This window comes from Pelodiscus sinensis, chromosome 2 (genome assembly GCF_049634645.1).
Source record: "Pelodiscus sinensis isolate JC-2024 chromosome 2, ASM4963464v1, whole genome shotgun sequence".
Taxonomy (NCBI): domain Eukaryota; kingdom Metazoa; phylum Chordata; order Testudines; family Trionychidae; genus Pelodiscus; species Pelodiscus sinensis.
In genome coordinates, this window is record NC_134712.1 from 232,454,580 (window position 1) to 232,477,880 (window position 23,301).

The 23,301-nt window shown below is 43.0% G+C and overlaps 1 long non-coding RNA gene across 3 annotated transcripts in view; it reads left to right on the forward strand.

The window, feature by feature from the left end:
* LOC102450663 (uncharacterized) overlaps positions 1-23,301 on the forward strand; it is a 190,074-nt gene that overhangs the window by 19,319 nt on the left and 147,454 nt on the right. For all 3 annotated transcript variants that reach the window (XR_012902104.1, XR_012902106.1, XR_012902105.1), the window contains exon 2: positions 5,788-5,989. This is a non-coding gene — a long non-coding RNA (uncharacterized LOC102450663). The remainder of the gene's footprint in view (positions 1-5,787; positions 5,990-23,301) is intronic.

Below are 23,301 nucleotides of genomic sequence, written 5' to 3' on the forward strand. Positions count from 1 at the left end.
CTGCACATGCGCAGAACAATCTGCGCATGCGCAGAGCGCGGAACCGTGTGGCTGGTGAGTGGGGCTTGCTGCTGCTCGGCGAGCCCTGTGTGTGTGTGTGTGTGTGTGTGTGTGTGTGTGTGTGTGTGTGTGTATATATATACACACACACACACACACACAGAGTATATATTGTATATAAAGTGTTTTAACCCTTTTTATTGTACATACTGTATACAGTAGTGTTTTAGTTTTTAACCCTTTTTATAGTACATACTGTCATGCATAAATTTAGTCATAGAATGAAAGAATAAATGTACAGTACTCACCATTATTGTTGCAAAGCCTTTGAATACAGAAAGCAGAGGATACTATGTACAGTAGTGTATAGCACTGGCTAATCACTTAAACTATTAATACAGTAACTTAAAACCTCTGGGGACTCCTACGTCCTCCTCCCCGCAGGGGAAGAGCATCCCTGGCTTGCCACAGACCTGGCCTTTCCGGTACCACACCGGCTGTTTGGGGGAGGGGGAGCAGCCAGTACACTTCCTGAAACCCCGGAAGTGGCACGCAGCTGCAGGACTTCCATCCACCCCATAAGAAGCCGGCGCTACCTCTATTGTTACTGGAGGTAGGTAGTGGGGCTTCTTGGGGGTGGGAGGAAATGGGGGGGCCCCCGAATGCCTCACGATGTATCAGTCGATCTCAATCGATGGGTCGGTGACCACGGCAATAGGCTCTTGCCATTCTGATGCTGGACTGTCTGGAGTGCCGTATAATTGGATGCTGGACTATTGGAGTTTTACTGTACTTTTTAATTGATTTTGTTCACTTTTAATCTGTTAAACCTGGTTTCTCTAAGTTGTTAAGTAAAGGTGTGTTAATTCTAATGTAATCAATTAGATATATCTTATTTATAATTGTTGTCTTGGAGTTAGTTCCAGGTTATTATTGGAATAACTTTATTTCCTGGAGGCTCCCAAGGCACATCATAAGTGTGTACAAGGCCAGCCAGGTGGAGGCACCACCACTGTATATTCTTTAGGAGCAAGGGACTGCAGCAAGAGGGTGGATAGGGAATACCTAACTAAACAACATCACCACTGGGGTACTCAGGGTTTTCTTTTATGTTAAAACGTCAGGCACCCAGGCACACGTGAGTGTGTCTTGCGCCCAAGTAACCAGGGAGGAAAAAGGCGGGTTACATATACAATACCACAGAGGGGAACATGGTTGGTCCTGTCTGGAAATAGAACGATTCTAGCTTTAGTTTAATGTGGGCCTAGGATAGGTAGCCAGACACTAAGATAGGTAGAGGGGAAAGATGTTGACAAATACTGCAACTTTTAATTGTAGACACAGATTTCCATTGGTACTGGTCTTTCATGGTAGTGTCAGAAATAACATTACTTTTTATCAAGATGGCACAGTTGCCCTTCAGTTGGTGCCTCTAGCACTAAACTCAGAAATGCTAGCTATAACGAAAAGTGTTACAATACGTGTCACAGTTTATTCACTGAACAGCTTACTCCATACTATTTTGTACTGCTAGGCTGAGCTAAACTGGCATAGTTTTCCTTCAAATGCCCTTTGGATTATGTGATCCAAGGTGGAAAATGAACAGGGAGCTAAATGTATTCTCCAGTTCACAGGCCTAAAAAGGAGAGAATGTTGCAAAGGAAGCAGGAAGTCTGAAAATGTCTTGATTAAATTTCCATATATGTTTGTTCTGAAGATATAGCAAGAACCAATATGAAAAAGCTATTAAAAGTATTCCTGCCTTCTCCCCTTTTTCTGGAATGTTGCTGATTGCAACTCCTTCCACTGAAGAGTTTCTCCTTGGAGTGCTATAATTCTGAACTGTTATAAGAGCACATATTTAATAATAATAATGCAAGGGAGAAAAAACCCAGAATCTAAAAACACTACATATATGGAGGGTCAGAAATTCTGTTGAAATAAAGTTGTTAATGGAATTAGAATCACAATGACATACTGTGTATGGTTTCCGTTTATTGCACCCCGATGATTTCTGAAGGAAATAGGCCAGACTTCTACAAATTCTTGTGAATAATATATTTTAGTGCACAAGATAAAAAAATGAGCTTTTAAAGCATATTTAAGGAGCTGTGTTTTAAGATAAATATTCTTTTCAAAGATTTGGAATCTGTTTCATCAATCAAAATACTGAGAAGTGATGATTAAGCTGTGCTACTTCAGATCAGGAGCAAATTTTAACCTAGTAAACTTCTTCCATAGCAAATATGAGGTCTTGGGTCACTGAATAGTCTTAACATTTCCATACTGTCTTTCACTGCAGACACTTGCCTAGTCAGTGACAATGCTTTAGGCAAGTATAGAAGGTGACAAACTTTTTTTCTTTTTAGAGTAAGTAAATTTTGTGCTGGTGCAAGGTGCTGGACTGATAGCCGAGTCATGTATCCCCAGGCTATTGGCAGTGCACTCTACCAAGCTGTCTCACTTGGCTAGAAAGCTGTGTGTTCACTGAATTTACTGGCATGGATACAGTGGAATAAGCTATTTTACTGTAGCTAGTCCATGGGTGGGTCTAGACTGCAGGATTTTTTTGGAAAAACAGCTGGTTTTCTGAAAAAATGTCACTTACGTCCATACTGCAATCACGTTCTTTCAAAAGAAAATTGAAAGAATGCAGGGGTTCTTTCGGCATTGGTAAACCTCATTCTATGAGGAAGAACTCCTTTTCTGAAAGAGCTCTCTCAGAAAAAGGCATGCGTGGACGTAGAAGAGGGAGCTTTCTCGAAAGGGGAGGCCTCCAGGAACAAGCATAGGTGCCCTGGTGGACATTCTGTGCACACTAATCACAGCTTTATAGTTCCTGTCTCCTGCCAGCTCTTAAAGCTGCAGACACCCTGGACTAGCCCTGTGACAGGAAGCCAGCCTTGCAGCAGGACCTTGACCACATGACTCTGACTGCTACAGGCTTGCTGAGCCATGGCACAGCCACAAGCCCCCCGAAACCGCCCTGGACCACACAGGGAGCAGCACCAGGGCTCAGAGGACCCACCAAGAGGCACTAAACACCGGGCACCTTTCTTGATCGGGGATGGAGATCCTGTCCCTCCTGGAGCTGTGGGGGGAGGAAGAAATTATGCAGGATCTCCGCTCCCGGAGGCATAATGTGGACATTTATGGGCGCATGGCCAAAGCTCCGGCCCAGAGGGGACACCACCCTCCACACCTTGGACCAAGTATGGAACAAGGTCAAGGAGCTCTGGCAAGGGTACACCTGGGCCAGGGAGCACAGCTCTCGCCCTGGGGCAGGACCCCACTCCTGTCCTTGTTACAGACAGCTGCACCAGATCCACAAAAGAATTTAAATGTAATCTAATATTATATTTAATATAATTTGACAAAATGTAGAAATGAAACATCACCTGATTAAAACAAAATGAGAAAGGTGAAAGGATTTACTTTGACACTCACTTGTCTAAAATTTTGTTTAAGTTGAAGTCTTCCCACAAAATATTTAAATTTGGATGAATCTGCATTTTTGGACAGAAAACTGTTCTAATGAAAACTTTTTGACCAACTCCAATATCCAGATTCTTAAATCTGCATACTAAGTATCTCAAACATTGGAAGTGTCTATTTTATGGTGTCTATTTTATGGTGTCCAATTTTAAAAATAGGACCTCAGTTATAACCAACATGGACTAAATATGAAGTGATAAGAGTCCCATAACAGCTTGTTGTTATTTGCTGAACCATCTTTCTGATAAATCAGATAATTGCTTTGGTAGGAGGAAGTCACTACTCTTCCACATTAAGACATACCAGCTTCAAATGAATCATTAAGATAAGTATATGTTGTCTGCTCAAATCATGTGAATTCCAGCCTGAAACAACTTCAGACATATGAGAAAGTTCAGATTTAATGTGGATCTGAATATTTGTGGATCCTTCTTTGACTCTAGAGCAGGGGTGGCCAACCTGTTACAGACGAAGAGCCAAAATAGTGGTGGATACAGTGCAAAGGACCGAGGGGAAAAAAGTTGTTGAGCAAAAAAAAAAAAATGCCCTGGACGCTGCCCTATTAAGAGGAGAGCAGGCATTACCCTTTGAAGTCTGCACCGGCATCCCATGCAGACAGAAACACGCTGTCCCTTTCTGAGCCACGAGCTGCAGGTGCCGGTGCAGGAGCCACACGTTTTTTTAGAGCCGTATGCGGCTTACAAGCCACTGGTTGGCCACCCCTGCTCTAGAACATTCCTAAAGGCTGGCTCTGGATTAATTCTAGAGCATGGGTCTCAAATTCTCAGCCTACAGGCCATCCCCCATGGGAGCAATTGTGCAATCCAGCCCGGGAATCACAGCGGGCCATTATCATTCCTCAACCCCGTCCTTTCCTGCTTTGGGGATCATCCAGGCCTGGCATTGAACAGCAGCAGCAGTCTGGCTCCCCTGCACTCTTCCCTATAGTGGGAGCTGCAGGGAAATGGAGCGCATTCTGGGCAAACTTGCACAGCTTCCTCACGGCTCCTGCTTCTCAGGATTCGTCTACATTGCAAGTTTTTGCAGCAGAAGATATGCTAATGAGCATGGCTTGCCGAGTGGTGGTGAGCCCCACTCGCCAGCTGTGCGGTCCTGCGCATGCGCAGATTGCTCCGCACTGGCTCTTCCGGGGTGTAATCTACTCACCACGGGCGAATAGATTACACTATTTGTCGAGCCCTGCTAATGAGGGACTCATTAGCGTGAGTTGTGATGTCATTAGCATATTTTCTGCCAATTCTTTTTGCGCAAGGGGTTTTGGTGCAAAAAGAAGCAGTGTGGCTGCTTCCGTTTTGTGCAAAAACCTCCTCTTGCGCAAGATCTTTGTCTCTCCCGGATAAATGCCTTATGCCTAAATGCCAGTATAATTATTATATTTATAATTTACCACACACCTGGAGCGACCCAAAAACCATACTCTTTGCTTAACTCTTTAACATGTACACAGATAATGATATTTGTGGTTGTTTTTACATTGACTTACTTTCCATGCTTTTATCCATTTTGAAAGCAGTAAGGGCCAAATTGGCTGCATATCCTCAGGCCCCCTCAATCTCACCCTCTTCATGTGTCAGTGTTTAAGATTAAAATACATGAAAATTGAATCAAAACCTCCTGCAGAATCTTCAGACCTGTAATGGGTCTCATAAATTAAATCATCCCCAGTAAGTAATGTAATTTAGAATGTTGGTATTGAATAATGTGTAGTTTAGGTTGAAAGTGTCATATGAATGAAGGCGTTACAACTTTCATTTTTATCCTAAGCAAATGACTATCAAAAACAGAGTTGGAATGAGTCCAAGAACTTATCAGTTTTTCAAAACACCATTTACAAGGCATATTTTTTATTTTTGTTTGGTTTCACATCCCTAGATATTATGCATGCTGTGCACTGGCTCACGATTGAAGGATCTTTGGCGTACGAGGTAGTGGGTTTTGTTTCTTCAAGCTTTTCCTTTGCTGCCATTTAAGATGCAAATGGTCCCTTTCCCCACTGATTTTAATTGTCTGCTGTGTATTCAGAGGTTTTCTGTTGGTACATTTGGCATAATTCCATTTTATCCTTCCTTACCATGCTGGAAGTGGGCTCCAGATCAGACATTGCATTTAGTATCAGTCTTTTGAAAATGGGCATATCCCCAGAAGCACACATCTGCTTCTTGATATTTCACAAACTCAAAATAGCTGAATTTGTCATAGGTACAATCTTTCTGTCCCTAATAATAATGGGTGAGAAAAAAATCTCTGTTGTTTTACTTTCATGTTTTACAGACATCAGGGAGCATAACAGCTGTGAAGTCCAAAGGATGAAAATTTTGATTTTGAAGCATGCACAACTTTGCCTAATTGCTTCTAATCCTCATCAGGAGCAGTTAGCATTGTAGAAGAAGGCAATCTTTCTGTCTCTTTGAGCTTCCATCTGAGATCTCTACACTCATTTGAGGAGCCTGGCAGAGTCGTCTGCTACTAACCAGTAAGACACGTTGCTTCTCTTCGCAAATGACCTAAGCAAGGGTTCTCAAATATCATTGCACTGAGACCCCACTTTTGACAATAATGTCACTATATGACAGGGGGATGGGGACAGGAGCCTGATCGCTGCCACTCTAGGTGGGGAAAATGGGGGCCACATGCTAAACCCTGCCACCCCTGGTGGGAGGAGAGGGGGCTACCGCCTCAGCCTATTGCTTCTGGTGGGGATGGAGCTCAGTCTTCAGTCCTGGGTCTTAGCAAATCATATATTAGCATTGGGGACTCCCTTAAAATGGGGACATGACCCACTTTGGGGTCCCAACCCACATTCTGAGAACCACTTATCGGAAGAACATTCTGCAGTCTAGTGATGTCACGTGATCTCTTTTGTTAAATGCATGTTGTGTACTGGATCCATGCAGAAGCTCTTTATTTTAAAAGACAATCCTTAGTTCAGTTTCTTCATTTTCGTTGCGCCCACCAGCACCAAAGAATGCTGTGTGTTGTGGCATGACACCGATACACTCTACAGTGAATCTAGAGATGAAGGACTTTTATAGCATGATAATATCACAGTTCATTCATATATTTTGTTTCTGTGGTATAATATTAAAGCACTCATGTGACCTTTTATGAAGCTTGCTTTTTTAACCTCCTGAGAGTTAAGCTGGCTGCATTGTCTGTAGTGTGGGCTCGTGTTTACAACAGGTTATTCCAAGTCTGTTTTTTCCTCTTCCACAGACTTTCCAGATGAACTTGAGCAAATCATTTAGTTTTTACATCCCTCGGTTTATCAAAGGGTGAATGGGATTCAGCTACACTTACTTATCTCATAGGGATATGATGAGGCTTAATTAATTGTATACAAAGCACATTACACACTGCTTCTAATCCAAAAATCTCACAGTAAAGTATCAGGCCTCCCATGACACAAATTACAGAACAGCAGGGATATCTCCAAACTCCCTGTTACATACTGGAAAAATAAAATGCTGATCTGAAGGCACTTTTGAGGGAGTGATTCAAATATAGACACTTTTGGTCTCAGCATGTGCATCCCCCATTAATTTTAGTGGGAGCAATTGTGGGGCTAAGCCTCTTTGCAAGACAAGCAGATACATAGATTTTTTTTTGCTACCACTTAAGTCATTCTGAACTTTGGCCAACCTCCCCTTTGCATCAAGGTCAGTAGTTACAAGGTGGTCCCTATATGCCCTGCCTGTGGGCCTCACATGAGCAAGAAATGTCCTTGCACCCATGCCACTTCTACTGTCAGCCTACATAAAAGCCAATCAGAATCTGTCCCTTATTAAGAACCTTCCCTTCTAGTACTAAAGAATTTGGCTACAAGAAAGCAAAGTTCTTCCATTGTTAGTAAAACTGCACCTCTCTTTCCACATCAGCCATCAAAAACTTCAGAAGAAAAATGCCCTTAGTTTTTGAGCAAACTGAACAAAGCCATTCAACATTGTGCAGTGACACTTTTGTGACTGACCATCTTAGTGTTTGGTTAATCAAACAGTTAAGTCCGTTTGAAATGGCCCATGTTCTTCTAGTATTTTTTTCTTCAGTCTATTACTAATTACTATACTGACTCAAAGGCTGTTCCCACCATTGTACAGATTAGTTTGGAGAGATGTTTTGCTGCTGGTAGTCATAACAAACTGGCATTGGTGTTTACTTTAAAGCACTGGTATGTTCAAAGAAACACGTAGTAAAAGTGATAAATCAGTGTCCTCACACTTTTTATCTGAAAAAGGAATTCAAGGGTGCAATTTTTAATGACTCAATTTATATATACAACATATTTTTGTATCTTCCAAACAGATGACTTGTATGGCACCAGTCATAGTAATTTGACATGCGAGCAGTTCATATTGTGTAACAACCTGTGTCAAACTACATATACAGTGCCATTGTTTAAGGACTGATCCTATAGGGCAGTGGCTTCAACCTTTCCAGATTACTGTACCCCCAAATTTAACCTCATTTTAAAAGTACTTGCTTCCAAAATTAGACATAGAAATACAAGTGTCACTGCACTACATTACTGAAAAATTGCTTCCTTTCTCATTTTTACCATATAATGATATAATAAATCATTTGGAGTATAAATATTGAAATTACATGAAGTATACAGTAGATTAGAAGATTTATCCAGAATTGTTCAGGTCTTTCAAGGCAGGAGGCTGGGGGCTTGAGGGGTACAGGAGCCTGGGCAGGGGGTGGTGGTGCAGAAGTGAGGGCAGGGGATAGGAAGGTGTGTGTGTGTGGGGGGGGGGGCTTAAGGGAGCGGTGGGAATGCAGGAGTCTGGGCATGGAGTGGGGGAGCTCAGGTCAGGGGGTGGGATGGCTGGCGGATGCTCCATGGGGCCAGCCTACAGTGGAGGGGGGCCGTGCTGCCTAGCCATTGGCTGCTACCCCGGGGCCAGCCTAGGGTGGTGGAGGCCCAGGTCAGCAGGGGCCATGCTGACTGGCCACCCAGTGTTGCTGCCCTGGGCCAAACTGGGACAGTGAGGGCTCTGTTGCTTAGCTGGCAGTTGTTCCATGGCTCTCTGGAGCTGTCGGGATGGATTTGCTTGCTGCCCCCTGTTGTCATTCTGGACTATATCCCTACTATCACAGTGGCAGTCAAATCCTAGTGAGGAAAATAGAAAGGAGCATAAACTTTGTGAAATTAAGTGTAAAAATATAATAAGAAAAGGCAAAAAGGAGTTTGAAAAACAGCTAGCCAAAAACTCAAAAAGTAATAGCAAAATGTTTTTTCAGTACATCAGCAGGAAGCCTGCTAAACAACTAGTGGGGCCCTTGGAAGATCAAGATGCTAAAAGAGCACTTAGAGATTATAAAGTCATTGTAGAGAAGCAAACTAAATTATTTGCTTCAGTCTTCACAGCTGAGGATATTGGGGAGATTCCCAGACCTGAGCCATTCTTTCTAGGAGACAAATCTGAGGAATTGTCCCAGATTGAGGTGTCATTAGAGGAGGTTTTGGAACAAATTGATAAACTTAACAGTAACAAGTCACAGGGACCAGATGGCATTCACCCAAGAGTTCTGAAAGAACTCAAATGTGAAATTGCGGAAGTATGAGCTATGATTTGTAACCTATCCTTTAAATCAGCTTCTGTACCTAATGACTAGAAGTTAAAGTGCCTAAAGTGACACCAATATTTTAAAAGGGCTCTAAGGTGATCCTGGCAATTACAGACTGGTAAGTCTAGCATCAGTACTGGGCAAATTAGTTGAAACTATAATAAATAATAAAATTCTCAGACACATAGATGAACATAATTTGTTGGGGGAAAGTCAACATGGTTTCTGTAAAGGGAAATCACACCTTACTAATCTACTAGAGTTCTTTGTGGGGGTCAAAAAACATGTGGACAAAGGGGATCCAGTGGATATAGTATACTTAGATTTCCAGAAAGCCTTTGACAAGGTCCCTTACCAAAGGCTCTTAAGCAAAGTAAGTTACCATGGGATAAGAGGGAAGGTCCTTTCATGGACTGATAACTGTTTAAATGACAGGAAACAAAGGGTAGAAATAAATGATAGGTTTTCCGAGTGGAGAGAGGTAACTAGTGGGATCCCCTGAGGGTCTGTTCTGGGACCAATCCTATTCAACTTATTTATAAATGATCTAGAAAGGTGTAAACAGTGAGGTGGCAAAATTGGCAGATGATACCAAACTGCTTAAGACACTTAAAAACAAAGCAGTGTGAAGAACTTAAAAAAAAAAAATCTCACTAAACTATGATTCTATGAAACTAAGTAATTGGGCAACAAAATGGCAAATGAAATTTAATGTTGATAAATGTAATGCACATTGGAAAAAAAATCCCAACTATACATACAATACGATGGGGACTAATTTATCTATAATTACTGGAGAGAGAGATCTTGGAGTCATTGTGGATAGTTCTCTGAAAACATCAATTTGGTGTGTGCAGTGGCAGTCAAAAAAGCAAATAGAATAGTAGGAATCATTGAAAAAGGGATAGTTAATAAGGCAGAGAATTGCTTATTGCCTCTGTATAAAACCATGGTATGTTCACATCTTGAATACTGCGTACATATGTGGTCGTCTCATCTCAAAAAATATATATTGGCATTGGAAAAGGTTCAGAAAAGGGCTACAAAATGATAAAGGGATTGGAACAGGTCCCATGTGAAGAGAGATTAAAAAGACTTGGATTTTTCAGCTTAGAAATGAGGAGACTAAGGAGGGATATGATAGAGGTCTATGAAATCATGACTGGTGTGGAAAAAGTGAATAGTGAAAAGTTATTTATCTATTCCCACAATATAAGAACTAGGGATCACCAAATGAAATTAATAGGTAGCAGGTTTAAAACAAACAAAAGAACGTTTTTCTTCACTCAGCACAAAGTCAGCCTGTGGAACTCCTTGCTAGAGAATGTTGTGAAGACTAGGACTTTAACAGGGTTCAAAAAAGAGCTAGATAGATTCATAGAGGTTAGGTCCATCAATGGCTATTAGCCAGGATGGGTGGGAATGGTGTCCCTAGCCTCTGTTTGTCTGGAAATAGATGACAAGTGAGGGATCATGTGAGGATTACTTTTTGTATTTCCTCCCTTTGGGGCATCTGGTATTGGCCACTGTCAGCAGACAGGATACTGGGCTATATAGACCTTTGGTCTGACCTATTATGGCTGTTCATATGTTCTTATGTTCTAGGGGTTCTTCAACAAATAGACTCACAGATGAATGGACAGACAGACAAACTGATGCACAAACTCTCTCAAATATATAGTAGGTAGAGCAGTATTAATAAGTTATTGTCTGTATGAATTTTAATTTGTACTGACTTCACTGACTTTTATGTAGACTGTTGTAAAACTAGGAAAAGATCTAGATGAATTGATAAGTCCCCTGGAAGATCTCTGCATAGGCCCAGGGGTACATATACCTCAGCTGAGGACCACTTCTATAAGCAGTTGTATTTTCCCCGTAAATTGCTCAGTATTCTCAACTCCCACTGAAGCCAGAAACCATAGTAAAAACTGTTGTATAAAGTATAGCAATAGGTAGTGTGCACTACAGTACGTATTTCAATAGCCTATAATAAATATTGTGATACTTGACCTACAGTGAATATGACACTACATGTGTAAAATACTTATTCTGCAAAAATTTATGCATTTCCTGACTTGCATTCATGTGAGTAGTCCAGCTGGTCCTGCTTTTCATTGTAGTACAAGGTTCTTACTATAAATGATTATCAGGCCTATTGACATCTGCAAAGGACTGTTTTCTTAGCACCCCCATTCCATCCTTCCTTCTAATTTTATTATTAATTATTATAACAATAATAATGTAATAAAAATAATAAAATAATCATAAACAGTAATCGCCTACATTTGCCAGAGGTATTTCGTATTGTTTTTGGCAGGACTCACAATACCCTATATTGTTGTACAGAGATGAGGAAATAAAAGATGTCTTTTGTAATAAATGACTGTTGACAACCCTATATAATCCTGTAGTTTCTGCAAAAATGCTCTTGTGAAATACTAGAATTTACTTGTGGTAATGTTTGTATGCTAAATTAAACTGATTTTAAGTTATAGGAAAAATCTTCATTAATATTGAGTAAAAGGTGATCTGCAAAGGAATTTAAAAAATGGTATTTTTTTGGCTTCTTTATGCTGTAGAAAGAGGCTTGAAAGGGTTTTTTTTTTTTTTAATTCTTATATCCGCATCATAAATGTCTTAATTTTGATCAAGGGCCTCTCAGCAATTTCAGGGATACTTATGGTGAGCTGGGGGCCATTTCGAACCTTTGACAACAATTTAATTTCAGCCAAGAGTGCTTGAGTCACTGGAGTTTAATAGGTGTTAATGAAAACTAACTCTCAACTATGATCATGATTTAAAAGCATTGCTAGTGATTTAGGTGCCTCATTTTTTAGCTTCCCAAATAGATGCACCTTCTGGAGGTCTGTTTTTTCAGAGGGCAGGTGCACAGTATCTTTTGGAAATCAGTCCTTCGTAAGGTGACTCAAGTTGGATGGTCAAGATAATGCATCAGTATTGACAATCTTGGCTAAAGAGCTTTAGATAATCTGAATTAAAATCTCTGCAGCTGCTCTCTCTTTTTTTCTTCAGTCTCTTGCTTCTCAAGTGCTCTCAAGTGTTCCAGTCACTGTAGACTGTTGTGGTATAGAAAATACCTGAATTTTGAATATGCTTAAAAACAAACAGCCCCTCTTCCCACCAAATCTCCCCCCTCTCCCCTCCAAGCTAAAAATCTTTATAGGTCTTCTGTGTATAGCATTCGGTAGCAAGAAATCCAATTTTTTTTCTCCTTTGCAGGTCACCTTTAGAGTCAAAGCATTCTGTTACTTCTGGAAAAAACTATTGTCTTAAAATTCAATTTTTAATACTTCCTAAATCATTTTAACTCTGCTGCCGTACCATTGTCAACCCTCCTTATTCCTCTTATATCTTACTTTGAAAAAGAACACATGGCTTGACTGAATTCTTGAGGTGCCGAATGGGAGTTTGCAAAGCTGCTGTATTTGTGTAGTTTGAAGATGGAGGGTAGTAAATGTGTACTCCAGTGTACTGGCGATATGAATATTGATGTCTCTGATACGAAGTGTGATTCTTTGCTATCACACTGCTCCATGCTTTTTCTTAGTCAGATTCTTCTAGGGGTTTGGGTCAGTGCCTGTGTTTGTCCAGAGCTCATTTCTGGGGCCCCTTTCTCGGACTGGGAGGAAGATGGGGGCTGTGTGAGAAGCCCAGGGAAGCAGGAGGCGCCTTTCCCCTCTCCAAAAGCTTGTTCTCCTCTGCTTTTCTCTGCCTGTGCCTGGCTCTGCCTCTGGATCAGCCCTGGGCTCCCACAGCTCCCACTCCCCTCCCTGGTCCTGGGTTACAGTGTCCCTGTGCTGACCTGCCTACGACCAGCTACATATGCCCTGCTTGGGTCTAGTGGGGGGAGGGGGGGAAGGGGCCACCTAGAAGGAAGGCAGAGGGACTAGAGATCCCAGTGAGGACCTTCTGTCTGGCCCATCTGGTGTCAGCTGTTTGTTCCTACTCCCTGCTGGGGGCTCCACTATAAAGGAAGCCCCATCACCCAGGTCCAGCTGGCTATAGGCTCCTATCAGTTGTGACCCTTGTACTGGCCCTTTCCTGCCCAGTTTTAGAGCATACTCTGAGCTGGTGAGGGGAGCACTCAGAGATGGATCAGTGTGGGAATGCTGCAGTCAGAACCAGGTGGAGGAACACAGGTGTGAGAGCTTCTGGGAGCCTAGAGCAGAGCTGCCCTTATAAACAAGGCTCCAGCAGAAAGCTGGACACAGCAGGTGATGCTTGGCAGGCCCCCTTGTGATTACATCAGTTGTAGTAGGGATGTTACTGGTTTGGGGCATAGGAGGCCTTAATGAATGGATTCAATAGTTATGTGGAAAATACTTCCATTTGGAAGCAAATCCATCTTTGGGTATCAACGTAAGATGTTTGTCTCCACTATGTTCTTGACTGAAGTGGCACCGTAAATGTATTTCTGTGACCTATGTATGGTCCTAAAGAAGCCAAGACACATGCAAGTTTATGTGAATACAGGTGCAGTCTGTTTACAGTGACATGGATGCAGAAAGTCTTGCTGGCCCTATATTGCTTGCTGCATCCACGTGTAACCCTCCTGCAAGGTAGCTCCAGCAGCAGTCAGGGCCAGATTCAATATCTAGGAATTCCTCTCCATCCATCCAACACAGAACAGGCTTGAGCCCCTGGCCAGTAACCTGGGAAATTCACACACACCCCTGGGTGCTTCCCCACTCGCAAGCACAGAGTCTGAGTGTAGAAAAGAAACCTTTAATAAAAAGGGAGAAAAGTAATGTGGCATTAATTTGGGAAAACACCACAAACGAACAAAACATATAGATGGTATCATGAGCTGTTGTGGGTACAACCCACGAAAGCTCATGAGACCATTTACATGTTTTGTTAGTTTTTAAGGTGCTGCAAGACTATTCATCGTTTTTCCAAACTAACTCGGCTACCCCTCTGAAGCTTTTAAACCACAAAGTTCAGAGCCAAAACCATAAGTAAATGTCCCAGCTCAAGTTGGTTGGGCAATGTCCTTTTCCTCTCAGGCTCTCAAGTCCAGCATGTAAAAGTCCTCTTCACGTGCCCAACCCTTCTCTCTCCTCCACTCAGTCGCTGCCCTTGGTCAGGGCAGACCAGAGTTCAGAGTTGCATCTGCAGAGTTTACCTCATATCTTGAGTGGGGAATGAGTAGGAGGCATCTCACCAACTCCTCTGGTCACTTGCCATCCACCCGTTCACTGCTCTCTGGCGCCGCTCTGCTGGTCATTTATTGCCCCTCGCTGCTGCTGCTCTGCTGGCTGTTCCTCACACCCCTCCATCATTGCCCAGTTGGCTGCTTACGCTGCTTGTCGCATCTTCCACTAGCTTGTGGTGGATGTGACTCTGGGCCAAACCTAGTGATTTCAGCTCTTGGCCCAAAGCACGGTCCAGCCGCAAGAGCTTCCAGCAGCCACTGGAGTAAATTTACATACAAAAGAGACTCCTTATGGAGCCTTTCTTTAACTCTATCATTGAAACAGTGAGGAGAAACTGGTCAAACTAGTCTTACAGTTCACATCTGGGGAGCATGCACCCTACTGACTCACCTGCCTCCCCAGCTTAATCTATAGGGCTCCGGAAGTCCAGCCTCTATCCATCCAAGATTCTTTACGCGGACAGTTTCTCTCCTTTGAACTGAGTTAAACTTAGTCTGACTTCTCTGCATTCCCAATAACTGTAAGCATTGGTGATCATACTGTTCCTGCATTTAGGGTTAACACACTTTGTGACCCTACAACAGTCAAATTGGTTACAATGGGCAAAACACCATTATAACAGTTGAATATCTAGTAGGCCTAAGTAAACTGAGTAAACTATAGTTACATATTCACACCCAGACTTCTTTCCCATTCCAGCTGGCTGTAATGGATGCATTGATTCAGACCTTGCTTGGCCCAGCACTCCTTTTTCACCGCGGTCCTATGTCATGGTCCATTTTATAAGGTGCACCTACCAATTCTCCCACAGGCAGTAGAAGGTTTTGATGTATTGTCTTTATTTGACCTGACTCCATCTCATGTTTAATCTTGTAGATTGGCAGATCTTTTTAGTTTTTCTACTGCCAGATAAGGTATTGACTTCCATCTGTCAGCAATCTTGTGCTTGTCAGCAACACCCAAATTTCATAGAAGAACTCTGTCCCCTATGTTTTTGCGCTTAGCAGTTGTAGCAAAGCTAGAGGCAACCTGCAGCTTTTTTCTTAGTCAGGAAACATCCTCCAGATGTGTCTCATAGCACTCTCCATCCCCGATACTCCAAAGCATAGGGCTATGGGTAATCTTGGCTCTCACTCAAACATCATGAAATATGGGATAACTCCTGTAGCATCATTCTTTGTGGCATTGTAGGCATGCACCAAAACCACAACATGCTGGCTAAAGGATGCTTTCTGTTCCAGGCATAAAGTCCCCAGCATATCTAATAGAGTCCGAGTAAATTGTTCTGGCTGAGGGTCACCTTGAGGGTGGTAAGGTGTTGTTCTGGACTTCTTAATTCCGGGCACCCTTATCACCTCCTTCAAGAGGTGACTCTCAAAGTCTCATCTCTGGTTAGGGTAAATCCGAGTTGTGAAACCATACACTGAAAAATATTTCTCCCACAAAACTCGAGCCACAGTGGTGGCCTTTAGGTAACGAGTGGGATATGCCTGTGCATACCAGGTATAGTGGTCAGTCACTACTAAAATGTTCCCAACATTCTTCCTGTCCACTTCTAAAGATAAGAAATTGGTGCATACCAGCTCCAAAGGCTTGTTGCTGGTCATATTCTCCAGATAGGCTGCTCCAGTAGGCAAAGTTTTCCTCTGAACAAGTTTTCCTCTGAACAACATGTCTCACATTTCTTGCGTACATCCTTGGCCATCTGGGGCCAGTAGAACCTACTATGGATAAGCTCAAGGCTTCTCTCCATTCCTAAATGCCCAAAATAACCATGCAGGGCTCTCGTGGCCAGGGCTCTGTACTTTTTTGATAATACTAGTTGTGTTCATTGATTTTGCAAAGGATCTATGGTTATCCAGTGCAACACCCCTGTAACAATCCCAGTTTGTGCCATTCCCTTAATAGTAGTTTACCCTTGGGGTGGATGGAACAACTGCCCTTCTTTTTGTAAGTAGTGTCTCACAAATGTCAGCATCTTGCAGTTGGGCTTTTTGCCAGTTTGCACTGAGCCTATGGCAATGGAGATTGGTCCAACACAATGTAATTCACTGAGGCAGATGGCACACTCTCAGGTGGTAGACCCAGAGCGTCTGCAACATAGCTATGTAGATTCTCAGGAGCCTCTGACTCTTGATAGCTTCCGTTGCAAATAGCTCTCACTCCATCCATAGGAACTTCAGCAATTTCTGAAGGCTGTGGATGCTGTGACAATCCATTGTTTCTCCCCGATCAGTACTGTATCCTGAACTCATAGCTAGCCAAGGCGGCCACCCACCTCTGTCCAGTACCATCCAGTTTAGCATTGTCAACACATAAGTCAGTGGATTGTTGTCTGTCCACACTTGAAACGTAGCACAATACAAGTAGTGACAAATTTTCTCAGTGATGGCCAGTTTCAAGGCCAAGAACTCCAGCTTGTGGATGGGGTAATGAGTTTCACTGTCAGACAACCCTCAACTGGCAAAGGCCACAGGTTTACGTTTGCTTTCCACTTGTTGGCATAGGACCGCTCCCAAACCCTCCAGACTGGCATCTGTATGTAAGATAAGTGGCTTGCTCGGGTCAGCAAAAACTAAGACTGGACCATGAGTTAGGCAGTTAATGATTTCTCAAAAAGCCCTTTCACATATCTCATCCCATCATGGTCCAAAGGGCTCTAAAGGACCATAGTGTCTCAGCTCAGGGGGCCTTGGAGACCTCCCCTTACACTTGGTCTTAGATTTGTTCTTGCTGGATGAGTTAAGATCATTCAGAGGCTTTACAATGGTAGCATAATTCTTCACAAACCTGCGATAGAACCCACTAAATCCAAGAAAGATCTTAAGTTCTCTGTAATTGCTGGGATGCGGCCATGTAGTGAGTGCTTCTATTTTATCTGGATCACACCTTCTTGGGACACAATGTGACCAACATATGTCATGGATGTTCTGCAGAACTAGCACTTAGCAATGGAAAGCTTCAGTCCATAGGCTTCCAACCTGTCAAGTACTTTAAGAAGTCTTTCTTCATGATCCTCAAAGGTCCTTCCAAATACAATCAGGTCCTCCAAATAAACCAAGACTTGCAGTAAGTTTATAACTCCCACAGCTTTCTCCATAAGATGCTGGAATGTGGTAGGTTGAGGCAGTGTTTCTCAACCTTTTTTTTATTAAGTACCCCTATTAAAAAAATTTAGTAAGTACCCCTTTAAAAACTCCAGTACCTACAGTTTTCAGACACACATTTTTTTCTACCATTACAACACATTTGTTTAAACAACTTAATCGTAGCTGGGCAGGCGATGAAATTTTTGGGTATAAAAAGTACAAAAATAATAGAGCTGTAAAACCAAAAATTCAGTTTTCTCCAAATTTCAATTGTGTTGTATCTCCCAGATGTCTCTTGAGTATCCCCAAAGGGCATTCGTACCACTGGTTGAGAAACACTGCCTTGAGGCATGTGTTCAAACTGATTAAACCCCCACAGGCAGATGAAGACTGTCTTCTCCTTATCTTCTGATCCCAGAGGGATCTGGTAGTATCCACTTCAAAGATCCAATACTGAGAGACTGTTTGCTGGGAATCCAGTGGAAGGCATCTTCCACTCGAGGCATAGTGTACTGCTCAAGCACAGTATAGCTGTTTAGGGTACAGTAGTCGATACACATCTGAATTTTTCCATTCTTTTTATGGACTACCACATTAGGTGAGGTGAACTTGGGTGGGCTGTGGGACTCAATAATGATGCTACTTAAATGCTGGAGAGGTGCATTTGGAATGTTCAATAAATATACTGTTAAACATGTATTGTAATAAAGTCCTCTTTAGAAACTCCTGACAAAGCTCCATCTGCTTTGTATGCCCTTTCTGAAAGGAAAATAAAGAATAATACCATTGTTCATGCATTCTTTGGCAGCTGTGTAGATCTGAGTGGCTTCAGGAAGAACCAGCAGGCAATGATAATACACAGTAATGCACACTCTCATGACATGGAGTGCCAGTGTATTCTTCTTAGACCAGATGAAATCCAAAGTGTACGGTTAAATTTAAAGTACACATACTGCTCACTTTCTCTGCATCTAAACCTAAAATTGTAGATTGTGAAGAGATAAATACACTTTTTTTCTTTAAGTATTTTACTAAGCATACTTTATGGATGTGTAGAGGTGCAAGAATTAGATTATTTTCATATGAAAGAGACAAATAAAATGCTACAGTGCAGCAGAAAAAGTGACTTTTTAAAGAGGAGCTATATAGAAGATTTAATATCCATCTATCTACGTACACATGCCATTAATTTGAGAAAAACAAACCCAACCAACCCCTTGCACTATTTCTGGGTTCAGTCTTGGAGTCTGGAATCTGCATTTGCTTACAGACAGAACTTTCTGTCCGCTTTCTTTTCTTACAGAAGTCTCCCAAAGAAATTCCCACACGAGGAAGACATTTCAGTGGGGAGAGGAAGGAATTCATACTGGACTAGCCAGATCACTTGCTGCTACTAAATTATTAACTGGCTCTCTAAGCCTCTGTGCTGACAATTCAGCTCTTTTTCTCCTTGAGGGCAGCTTTGGCTGGAAGTACAGTAATTGTTAACTGTGGCAGGAAAACTGAAAGTGGAGGGAATTCAAGTTCATACTTCCTTGAAAACTGTTACTGCAAACTATTCTGGTTCTGGTGTCCTGACTTCATTATAAATGAGAGTCTGTCTGGGAGATGGTGGTGTAATTATGGCTGTCCTTGGCTCATTATTTTGTTTTCTTGCTGAGAGGGCAATTGAGATTTTACATATACAGAATTAGGAAACTGATCCTACTGCATCTGTGAGATGAAGTCAAAAGTTATTCACCTCATGTGTTTACCTTTTAAATATACTGATCTAAAGTAAATGGCGGGGGGAGGAAGCCCTGTGTAACTTTAGTGTGCTATAAAATAAGGGGCAGTTGGCACTTGGTTAAACTACTTAGAGAGTAGAGATCATTATTGTACAGGCTCCTGAGTCCCTGCACAGCTTTACGTATATATCAGCTTTGGCCTGGAGCCTGGATCTGTTTCAGTCCTGCACATCTCGGCTTTGATTTGCCAAAATGCTGGTGCTCCTCATGCTGGGTTTGCTCAAGGTCTGTGAAGAGAGCCTAAGCACAGAAATATATCCATTGCTAAGCAATGTGAGCAACCTCCGTGTCCCAAGGGAACAAAGCCCTACTGAGTATATACGGGGAGCTGAGAATAGTTGCTTAAATATAGACCAATGAATGCAAAGGGTTTATGTGGGTGATCACTTTTAGGATTTGCAATTGTTCCTCTGCTATCTTGGGGTTATGGCTTATTTGAGTATGTTTAGAAGAAACTGCTGTCAGCAGCAGTCACTGACTCTGAAGGCTCCTATAAAGCATTCTGTATCTCTCAGTCATTGAATCCATTCCACATGGCCTCTGCTGGTATTCCTATTAGCCTGCTAACATGATAAGGAGAAATGCAAAGTTCTCCACGTAGGAAGGAACAATCAGTTTCTCACCAACAGAATGGGAAGTCCAAGAAGGAGTATTGCAGAAACAGATCTAGAGGTGATAGTGGACCACAAGCTAAATATGAGACAACAGTGTGACACTATTACAAAAAAAAGCAAACATTCTGGGATGCCATAGAAGGAGTGTTTTGAGCAGGACACATGAAGTAATTCTTCTGCTATAACTCTGTGCTGATTAGGCCTCAGTTGGAGTATTGTGTCCAGTTCTGGGCATTACATTTCAAGAAAGACATGGACAAATTGGAGAAGCTCCAGACAAGAGCAACAAAAATGGCCTAGACAGCATGAGCTATGACGGAAGACTGAAAGAACTGGGTTTGCTTAGTTTAGAAAAGAGAAGACTGAGAGGGGACATGATAGCAGTTTTCAAGTATCTAAAAGGGTGTTACAAGGATGAGGGAAAATTGTTCTCCTTAACCTCTAATGATAGGACAAGAAGCAATGGGTTTAAATTGAGGTTTAGGTTGGACATTAGGAAAAGCTTCCTAACTGTCAGGGTGGCTAAACGCTGGAATAAATTGCCTAGGGAGGTTGTGGAATCTCCATCACTGGAGATATTTAAGAGCGGGTTAGATAGGCATCTGTCAATATCTGCAATTTTTATTTGAGTGAGTAATCATAAATACCTAATGCAGTATTCACATAGGTTTTGTTATTTTCTCACCATAGGAAGGATGTTGTGTTGTATGTAATGATATCCTACAGACTTGATTCTATTATTGAAATACAATTGGAACATCATATTAAAGGGAAACAAAGATTTCTCAAGTGGAACATAGAGAGACACATGGTGGATGAGGTAATATCTTTTATTAGACCTGCTTCTGCTGGTGAGAGAGACAAGCTTTTCTGCTACACAGAGCTCTTTTCAGGTCTGGAAAAGGTAGTCAGAGTGTCATAGCTAAATACAAGGTGGAATAAATTGTTTAGCATAAGTGATTAACTTGTATGTGGAACACAGACATAATTGAAAAAGCTGAGCTTCAGTTCCTGTTAGTACACTGAAAGTATGTATTTGTGAAGAATGTTATTAGTTAACTTGTCATGCTGCAATTTAAGCCCTGATCCAAGACCTATTAAAGTCAATGGGGGTACGTCTAGACTACCGTATTTTCCGGCGTATAGGGCGACTGGGCGTATAAGACGACCCCCTATCTTTTTAATTAAAAGATAGGGTTTCATCTTATACCCCAGCGCCCCTCCGCCTCCTTTGCTCCCGGTGTCCCTGGTCTGCTGGAGATGGTCCCCAGCAGACCAGAGGCACCGGGAGCAAAGCCGCCAGGAGCGCCTGGGCTGCCCCCCCCCCCGCCGGAGCCCCTCCGTGGCTTTGAAAGCCTCGGGGGAAGCCGGCGGGGGGGCATCCCAGGCGCGCATGGGCTGCCCCCCCTCCGGAGCCCCTCCGCGCCGCCGCGGAGGGGCTCCGGAGGGGGGGCAACCCATGCGCGCCTGGGATGCCCCGCCGCCGGCTTCCCCCGAGGCTTTCAAAGCCGCAGAGGGGCTCCGGCGGGGGGGCAGCCCATGCGCGCCTGGGATGCCCCGCCGCCGGCTTCCCCTGAGGCTTTCAAAGCCGCGGAGGGGCTCCGGCGGCGGGGCATCCGGCGTACAAGACGACCCCCGATTTTTGGGGGATGTTTTTTAACTTCAGAGGTCGTCTTGTACGCCGGAATATACGGTACATGGCTCCGTTGACAGAGCCATGTAAGATAGTTTACTCGGCATAGTCAATGAAGCGGGGATTTAAATAATCCTCGCTTCATTAAAATAAAAATGGCCACCGCGCTGTGCCGACGATCAGCTGATCTGGCACAGTGCAGCAGTTTAGACGCGATGCGGTCAACAAGGAAAGCCTTTGTTGACCACTCCAGTAAACCTCATTTCACAAGGCATACTGGAGCAGTCAACAAAGGCTTCCCGTGTTGACCGCACCGTGTCTAGACTGGAGCACTGTGCTGGATCAGCTGATCGTTGGCACAGCACGGAGGCCATTTTTATTTTAATGAAGGAGGGGTTATTTAAATCCCCGCTTCATTGACTCTGCCAAGTAAACTATTTTACATGGCTCCGTTGACGGAGCCATGTAGTCTAGATGTACCCTGGGAGTCTGCCCATGGACCACAGTGAACTTTAGACTGGGTCCTTAATGCATTTTCAAAATGGTTAAGTTGGTTTGGGTCTTCCTCACAAGTTTTAAAGTTGTTTTACTGCCACTTTAGGGTGCAATTTTTGGACTCTGCTTAACTGAATGAGGATATCTCTTGAACTCTTTCTTGTTGTATACATTTCATTCATAAATTTTAAGTCCAGAAGGGACCATTATGATAATCTAATCTGCATAACAAAGGCCATTCATAGATTTTTAACCAGTGATTCCTGCCTCAAGCTCATACCTTTTCCTTGAGCAATACCATGTCGTGTAGCATACTTTAATATAAACTCAGTTATTGGCATTGTGGAGAGGGCTCGAAGGTCATGTCCACATATCAGCGTTATTTCAGAATAACTAACTTTATTTCTAAATAACAAAGTGAGCGTCTACACAGCAAGCCTGCTATGTCAAAATAATTTTGAAATAATGAGCTTCTCATTTCAAAATCGGTAACCCTCATTTCATGAGGAATAATGCCTATTTCAAAATAGTTATTTCGAAATAGGGTGTATTTAGACAGCACAGCTGTGGTTATTTAAAAAAAAGTGGCCTTCATGGCTTCCTATAGATGCCCTGGTGGCCACTCTGTTCACACTCCTCAGAACTCTATAGTTATCCCTTCCCCTGCAGCTCTTAAAGGAAAGGGCTTGTGGCACAAAGCAGGCCCTGCAGCTCTGTGTCGCACAGCTATGCTGAGCCCTGTGCTCCCACCAAGTCCCTCACAGCTGCAAGGGAGCTCTTGGCTCTGAAGCCCCTGGCTGGGAGCGAAAGAGGAGAGCACCTTCATGGACTGCTGCAGAGATCCTGGACCTGATCAAGATTTGGGGGGGATCAGTTCAACCTCCAGGATCTCTGCATCAGATGGTGAAATGCCAATGTCTACGGCCGGATGGCAAACAGCCTGGTCGAAAGGGGGCATAGCTGCACTCTAGATCAGGTGAGAATGAAGATCAAGGAGCTCCGCCAGGCCTACACCAAGGCCAGGGAAAGAAGTTCCTAATTGGGAGCAGCATTCCAGACCTGCTGCTTTTATGCCCAGCTGGATGGCATCTTGGGAGGGGGGGAGGTCACCTACTCTCCTTTCGTTCTCGATTCTGGCCTGGATACGCCTGTTGGTAGCCTCCATGAGGGCAGGGCTGTGGAGGAAGACAAGGAGGAGGATGAGGAGGGAAGCCAGCACTGATATCATGTCTGCCAGCCAGGAGGTCAGCCTGCCCCTCCCTCCCAGGATGTCACCCAGGGCTCAAATGAGGCTGGGGAAGGCCCAACTGGTGATTTGCATTACTTTCTGACTTAAACAGGATGAAGTTCAAAATGATCTGGACAAATTGGAGAAATGGTCAGAGGTAAACAGGATGAAGTTTAATAAAGACAAATGCA